At 45.1% G+C, this 8,284-nt stretch overlaps 1 long non-coding RNA gene across 1 annotated transcript; it reads right to left on the bottom strand.

Moving 5' to 3' along the window:
• Window positions 1-4,620: 4,620 nt before the first annotated feature.
• On the bottom strand, window positions 4,621-6,456 carry LOC127923372 (uncharacterized). The gene is made up of 3 exons (XR_008114250.1): window positions 6,382-6,456; window positions 5,217-5,727; window positions 4,621-5,097 (listed from the first exon to the last, which is right to left on the bottom strand). It is a non-coding gene; the product is annotated as an uncharacterized LOC127923372 (long non-coding RNA).
• Between the last annotated feature and the right edge of the window lie 1,828 nt (window positions 6,457-8,284).

Raw genomic sequence — 8,284 nt, 5'->3', positions numbered from 1 at the left:
CGTCTTTCTTTTCTCTCCAAAACTCTTGAACGTGCAGTCCTTGGCCAGCTCTCCCGCCATCTCTCAGAATGACCTTCTTGATCCAAATCAGTCAGGTTTCAAGACTAGTCATTCAACTGGAGACTGCTCTTCTCTGTATCACGGAGGCGCTCCGCACTGCTAAAGCTAACTCTCTCCTCTGCTCTCATCCTTCTAGACCCATCGGGCTGCCTTCGATACTGTGAACCATCAGATCCTCCTCTCCACCCTCTCCGAGTTGGGCATCTCCGGCGCGGCCCACGCTTGGTTGCGTCCTACCTGACAGGTCGCCCTACCAGGTGGCGTGGCGAGAATCTGTCTCCCTCACCACGCGCCTCTCACCACTGGTGTCCAGGGCTCTGTTCTAGGCCCTCTCCTATTCTCGCTATACACCAAGTCACTTTGGCTCTGTCATAACCTCACATGGTCTCTCCCTATCATTGCTATGCAGACGACACACAATTAATCTTCTCCTTTCCCCCTTCTGATGACCAGGTGGCGAATCGCATCTCTGCATGTCTGGCAGACATATCAGTGTGGATGACGGATCACCACCTCAAGCTGAACCTCGGCAAGACGAGCTGCTCTTCCTCCCGGGAAGCTGACTGCCCGCTCCATGATCTCGCCATCATGGTTGACAACTCCATTGTGTCCTCCTCTCCCAGAGCGCTAAGAACCTTGGCGTGATCCTGGACAACACGCTGTCATTCTCAATCTAACATCAAGGCGGTGGCCCGTTCCTGTAGGTTCATGCTCTACAACATCCGCAGAGTACGACCTGCCTCACGCAGGAAGCGGCGCAGGTCCTAATCCAGGCACTTGTCATCTCCGTCTGGATTACTGCAGCTCGCTGTTGGCTGGGCTCCCTGCCTGTGCCATTAAACCCCTACAACTCATCCAGAACGCCGCAGCCCGTCTGGTGTTCAACCATCCTAAGTTCTCTCACGTCACCGCTCCTCCGCTCTCTCCACTGGCTTCCAGTTGAAGCTCGCATCCGCTACAAGACCACGGTGCTTGCCCTACGGAGCTGTGAGGGAACGGCACCTCAGTACCTCCAGGCTCTGATCAGGCCCTACACCCAAACAAGGGCACTGCGTTCATCCACCTCTGGCCTGCTCGCCTCCCTACCACTGGGAGGAAGTACAGTTCCCGCTCAGCCCAGTCAAACTGTTCGCTGCTCTGGCTCCCCAATGGTGGAACACACCCCTCACGACGCCAGGACAGCGGAGTCAATCACCACCCTTCCGGAGACACCTGAAACCCACACTCTTTAAGGAATACCTAGGATAGGGGATAAAGTAATCCTTCTCACCCCCCCCTTAAAAGATTTAGATGCACTATTGTAAAGTGGCTGTTCCACTGGATGTCATAAGGTGAATGCACCAATTTGTAAGTCGCTCTGGATAAGAGCGTCTGCTAAATGACTTAAATGTAAATGTAAATGTAAATCAATAAACAGTGTTCAAAAGAACACAATATTGGATTATTCATTTATCCAACAACGTTTAGGCAGTCTTGTAAAGGACAAACCTATATCCATTTTACTAGATCTGGTTACATTTTTGTTGGAGATCTAGCCATATTGTTTTTGCCCCAAAACCACCAAATTAGTCTTTAGCTTCTGTAAGAGGAAACCATGTGGGAGAACTGGATGACCTCTTCTTTGCTCAAATCAAATCAAATTTTATTTGTCACATACACATGGTTAGCAGATGTTAATGCGAGTGTAGCGAAATGCTTGTGCTTCTAGTTCCGACAATGCAGTAATAACCAACGAGTAATCTAGCTAACAATTCCAAAACTACTACCTTATACACAGTGTAAGGGGATAAGGAATATGTACATAAGGATATATGAATGAGTGATGGTACAGAGCGGCATAGGCAAGATGCAGTAGATGGTATCGAGTACAGTATATACGTATACATATGAGATAAATTGTGACAACACAGAGGCGGATGCAAGATGCAAGCAACGATGGTTTAATGAATACAGTTTACAACAGCAACAGGACAGACAGACTGTACTTAGACGGAATCCGACCCAGGGACTAGGGCGCATCTTCCAATGATAGCGTGCTGAGAAATCCAGGGGAGTGTGTCCGGGTGGGTAGGAAGGAGCACAGCAGATAATCCACACAAGGACGGCGAGAGAAGAGCACAGACACACGACACAACCTCAGGGAAGTAACAACGATCTGACAACAAGAAACACTGGTTACAGAACATATAAAGGGAAGATAAGTGGTTCCAGCTGGCGCAGACAATCAGGCCGAGATTGGGAACCACGCCCACACAAACACGAGAGAGAGAGAGAGAGAGAGAGAGAGAGAGAGAGAGAGAGAGAGAGAGAGAGAGAGAGAGAGAGAGGCAGTGGATTCATGAACCGTGACAAGATGGTATCGAGTACAGTATATACGTATACATATGAGATAAATAATGTAGGGTATGTAAACATTATATTAAGTATCATTGTTTAAAGTGATATATTTTACATGAATTCCCATTATTAAAGTGGCTGGAGTTGAGTCCGTGTGTTGGCAGCAGCCATCAATGTTAGTGATGGCTGTTTAACAGTCTGATGGCCTTGAAATAGAAGCTGTTTTTCAGTCTCTCGGTCCCAGCTTTGATGCACCTGTACTGACCTCGCCTTCTGGATGATAGCTGGGTGAACAGGCAGTGGCTCGGGTGGTTGTTGTCCTTGATGATCTTTATGGCCTTCCTGTGACATCGGGTGGTGTAGGTGTCCTGGAGGGCAGGTAGTTTGCCCCCGGTGACGCGTTGTGCAGACCTCACTACCCTCTGGAGAGCCTTACGGTTGTGGGCAGAGCAGTTGCCGTACCAGGCGGTGATACAGCCCGACAGGATGCTCTCGATTGTGCATCTGTAAAAGTTTGTGAGTGCTTTTGGTGACAAGCCGCATTTCTTCAGCCTTCTGAGGTTGAAGAGGCGCTGCTGCGCCTTCTTCACGATACGGTCTGTGTGGGTGGACCAATTCAGTTCGTCTGTGATGTGTACGCCGAGGAACTTAAAACTTACTACCCTCTCCACTACTGTTCCATCGATGTGGATAGGGGGGTGTTCCCTCTGCTGTTTCCTGAAGTCCACAATCATCTCCTTAGTTTTGTTGACGTTGAGTGTGAGGTTATTTTCCTGACACCACACTCCGAGGGCTCTCACCTCCTCCCTGTAGGCCGTCTCGTCGTTGTTGGTAATCAAGCCTACTAATAGTATGTTGTGTCGTCCGCAAACTTGATGATTGAGTTGGAGACGTGCGTGCCCACGCAGTCGTGGGTGAACAGGGAGTACAGGAGAGGGCTCAGAACGCACCCTTGTGGGGCCCCAGTGTTGAGGATCAGCAGGGTGGAGATGTTGTTACCTACCCTCACCACCTGGGGGCGGCCCGTCAAGAAGTCCAGTACCCAGTTGCACAGGGCGGGGTCGAGACCCAGGGTCTCGAGCTTGATGACGAGTTTGGAGGGTACTATGGTGTTAAATGCTGAGCTGTGGTCGATGAACAGCATTCTCACATAGGTATTCCTCTTGTCCAGATGGGTTAGGGCAGTGTGCATTGTGGTTGAGATTGCATCGTCTGTGGACCTATTTGCTCCAGACCCGGCAGATGTTAATTCTCTCACCTTCAAACTTAATGAACTTATCAATAAGGTCGAGCAACCTGTCGGTTCCAATTGGAACAATATGTGACTCACCACCTGGATTCGGTCTTATGTATCAATTTTTTAAAAATATTTTTAACATTGGATACAAGTAGAGACTCAGAGCTATAAAATGGTATATTATACACAGCATTATTGATGGGTCATGTCAAAGAAATGCTATAACCCTCAGCCATATCCAGTGGTGTAAAAAGTACTAAATTGTCATACTTGAGTAATAGTATAAATAATTTCTAATTCCTTATATTAAACCAGACGGTACGATTGTATTTTTTTTAAATAGCCAGGGAACAATGTATTAAGTATTAAAAGTAAAAATATAAACCATTTCAACTTCCTTATAATAAGCAAACCAGACGGCACAATTGTATTATATTTCAATTGATGGATAGCCAGGGGCACACTCCAACACTCAGACATAATTTACAAACGAAGCATGTGTTTAGTGAGTCTGCCAGATCAGAGGCAGTATGGATGACCAAGGACCTTCTCTTGATAAGTGTTTGAATTAGACAGTTTTCCTGTCAAAATGTATGGTAATGTACAGATACCACAAAAAATTACTTAAGTAGTACTTTCAAGTATTTTTTACATCACTGCCCAAATTCCTTCACAACAGTACATTAGCATACTTTCTATACTGTTACACACGCACGTATCACGTACATACACAAGTTAAGGCCATGCAACCGAAGTTGAAACCTGAGTGAGGTGCACATGTACAGTACATAAACCGATGCATGCACCATATATTTAAGTTGTGGACACTTGAGACGGTCACATGATATTGTTGCAGTATGTCACAAAATCATGATACGACCACACAAATCAATATTCATTTTATTTATCAATATTTTGATATAAGTCTTGCTAAGTGGATGGTCTCTACAGAAGGTGTAAACAGTACAGCCAAATGGTTACTTGCATAGTAGCAATATCAGAAATAGATAGTGTCAATATAAATAGAATATACAGTATGTACAAGAACAATAAGGATATCAGTGATATATACGAGGTAGTTATATGCATACAGGTGTAAAGTGGCTGAGCAGCAGGATAGAAAAAAATAGCTGCAACTTATGGCGTGTACTGTATGTTAGGAGAGAGTCATGTGAATAGAGGCACTGCAGATAGTGCTGATGACTGGTCTGTCCAAACCACGCATGAAGGGAATCTATATTCAGAGAGCGTTTCTATCCTGCCCTTGACTTTGGTGCAGGGCTTGTGATGTCCATAGCCTCAAAAATATAGTTTGTCTAGCTGTGTCCAGTCCAGGTGGTGCTTTTACAGGCAGACCATCTATGGGAGGAAGGATGCTAGCGTTGCGTAGCAACTGAAACCTGGTCCCGACTGAGTCCGAATGCTCCTTGGCGACAACAACACCAGGCTCCAGAGCATTGAAGCTGTAAAACAGGGAATAACAACAACAAAAAAATCAGAAGACATTACAACCCTGCACAACATCAATTTACCTCCCAAGTTTAGATAAGAATAACCTCATACAAAGAAAACCATTTTTTACCTGAAGTTCTGGTACTGCTTGATCTGTGGCAGCGGCCTGAAGGACAGAGTCAGGTGTTGTTGCCAGACATAGCTTTCCACCAGCACTGTACCATCCTCCAGTCCAACCAGCTGTGGGATGTTGACACATGTCACAGTGCTGTCCTTCACAACACCAGCAATCTCAGACAAGGTATTCACTCAGGTCTTTCTGAAGCCCTGTTTGATGAGGCCAAAGCACAATATATGCCATTTAGCAGACGCTTTTATCCAAAGCGACTTAAGTCAGGGGCAAACTTGGTGTGGCCTGTGATCAAGAAGTGAAGGTCCAGATTGTGGTAGAGCTTGTGCATGGTCCACCAGGCACAATACCAGAGAACAAACTTCATGTTTTGACCACTGCAGTTATCACAATTCAGGTCCACATGTGTTTCCCCAACTCCATAGTTGAAGAAATTGTGCATGTAGGCAGCTCTCTTTTTGATGACTGTATGACTGGTGGATTAGAGTCAGGCGTGTTCTACTGATTAATGCTGAAACAAATTCCAGATACAAATACAGCATTATCATCACTACACACAGCTCATACAGGTAATGTTAGCTACTGTAGATAGCCAGCCATCTAACGTCAGCTGGCTAGTTAACAGCAAAGTTTTAACTAGCAATACAAACCGATTGTCATAGCTAGTTAAAGTTAACCAATAAGTTCAATGTTAGCTAGCTAGCATTAGGCTATAACTAGCAATGCGAAATGGCATTCTGAGAAAACATCATTAACGTTACACACACTTCATACACATAAATGAATCTTAGCGAGCAAGCAAGCCAGCCACCTAACCTCACCAAACAGCAAGCTTTAACTTGGGATCTTTTGTTTAGACATGTCATGTTAACTAGATAGCTAAATTAACTATAATCCCAATCCATAGAGTAAAGTTACTAGCAATACAAACCAATTGTCATAGCATGCTAAAGTTATCTAGATTCTGTAGCTAGATTCTTAACTGTGTACATGGATGACTGCAGCCACTTTTATAAGACATCCTGTGTTGTTTCCGTTTAGTTTGCACAGCTTGTTTGGCCCGTGGTGTTCCACTGATTTCAAAATGTGTTATGAAATGAGAGTCAGCATAGCATGGCACGATCCTCTTCCAGAAAGTATTCCATCAAAACTTTTTCCCACTGACCTTTGTCGATAGCGCCTGATAAATTCTGGGCATCAATGTTATTGAGAGCAGTAGCAACATATTTGCAGTTCTCCATGGCTAACATAATAACTTTCTGAAAAAAACTGCAGTACAAGCAGCTCATTTTATAGACACAAGATGCAACACCGACCAATCCAAACTCATCTCTCGGCATGTCCAGCCCACTCATTATCTCAGACAATCCTGGCTAGCGTGAAGGTTGCTTACTTTTTCTGGGGATAAACCAACTAGGCTCATAATTTAACCATTTTATTCGTATTTACCGATGACATACAAGTTTGATATTAAGGCACATGAAGGTTCACATGTTTGAGAAAGCATTTCTGCCCCAAAAAATGCATTATAATAAAAAACATGTTTTTACATTCAAAAGGCTCTCTGTGAAGTCGTGACTTGCGACGTACGCCTAGATCTATTTTTACCTTATGATCGCTGGAGACATGTAAAATCAATCATATGACAGCCACTGTAAGTTGCCACCACTGTCATTGCCTTTAGTGTTAATTTCCTTACATTTTGCATCATTCCATTACATAATTAGTTTATCTTTCTTTCCTCTGTCACATTCGTGTGGTTGTTCCTGAGGATCGCTAGTAATAGTGGATCATATTAGGCTAAAGTTTTACAAGTTGTGTAAAGAATTGGGACATGTGGCCTATTTTGAATCAATCATTATGGAACGCAGACCATACCAGGAATACCTATGTAGGAATGCTGTTCATTGACTACAGCTCAGCATTTAACACCATAGTACCCCCAAACTCGTCATTAAGCTCGAGGCCCTGGGTCTCGACCCCAACCCTGTGCAACTGGGTCCTGGAATTCCTGACGGGCCACCCCCAGGTGGTGAGGGTAGGAAAGAACATCTCTACCCCGCTGATCCCTCAACACTGGGGCCCCTGAGGGTGCGTTCTCAGCCCTCTCCTGTACTCCCTGTTCACCCATGACTGAGTGGCCATGCACACCTCCAACTCAACCATCAAGTTTGCAGACAACATTACAGTGGTAGGCTTGATTACCAGCAATGATGAGACGACCTACAGGGAGGAGGTGAGGGAGCCCTCGGAGTGTGGTGTCAATAAAACAACCTCACACAAATGTAAACAAAACAAAGGAGATGATCGTGGACTTCAGGGAAACAGCAGAGGAGCAGCCCTTATCACATTGACGGACTATACTGAACTGTAGTGGAGAAGGTGGAAAGTTTTAAGTTCCTCGGCATACACATTACGGACAAACTGAAATGGTCCACCCACACAGACAGTGTGGTGAAGAAGGTGCAACAGCGCCTCTTCAACCTCAGGAGGCTGAAGAAATTTGGCTTGTCACAAAAAACACTCACAAACTTTTACAAGGCATAATCGAGAGCATCCTGTCAGGCTGTATCATCGCCTTGGTACGGCAACTGCTCCGCCCACAACCGCAAGGCTCTCCAGAGGGTAGTGAGGTCTGCACAACGCATCACCGAGGGCAAGCTACCTACCCTCCAGGACACCCACACCACCCGATGTCACAGGAAGGCCAAAAAGATCAAAGGACAACAACCACCCGAGCCACTGCCTGTTCACCCCGCTATCATCCAGAAGATGAGGTCAGTACAGGTGCATCAAAGCTGGGACCGAGAGACTGAAAAAACAGCTTCTATCTCAAGGCCATCAGACTGTTAAACAGCCATCACTAACATTGAGTGGCTGCTGCCAACATACTGACTCAAATCTCTAGCCACTTTAATAATTAAAAATTGGATGTAATAAATGTACCACTAGCCACTTTAAACAATGTCACTTTATATAATATTTACATACCCTACATTACTCATCTCATATGTATATACTGTACTCTATACCATCTACTGTATCTTGCCTATGCCGTTCGGCCATCG

This window comes from Oncorhynchus keta, unplaced genomic scaffold (assembly GCF_023373465.1).
Source record: "Oncorhynchus keta strain PuntledgeMale-10-30-2019 unplaced genomic scaffold, Oket_V2 Un_contig_29443_pilon_pilon, whole genome shotgun sequence".
NCBI classification, from domain to species: domain Eukaryota; kingdom Metazoa; phylum Chordata; class Actinopteri; order Salmoniformes; family Salmonidae; genus Oncorhynchus; species Oncorhynchus keta.
The sequence above is the reverse complement of the archived record's forward strand: the minus strand, read 5'-3'. Positions and strand labels throughout refer to the sequence as shown.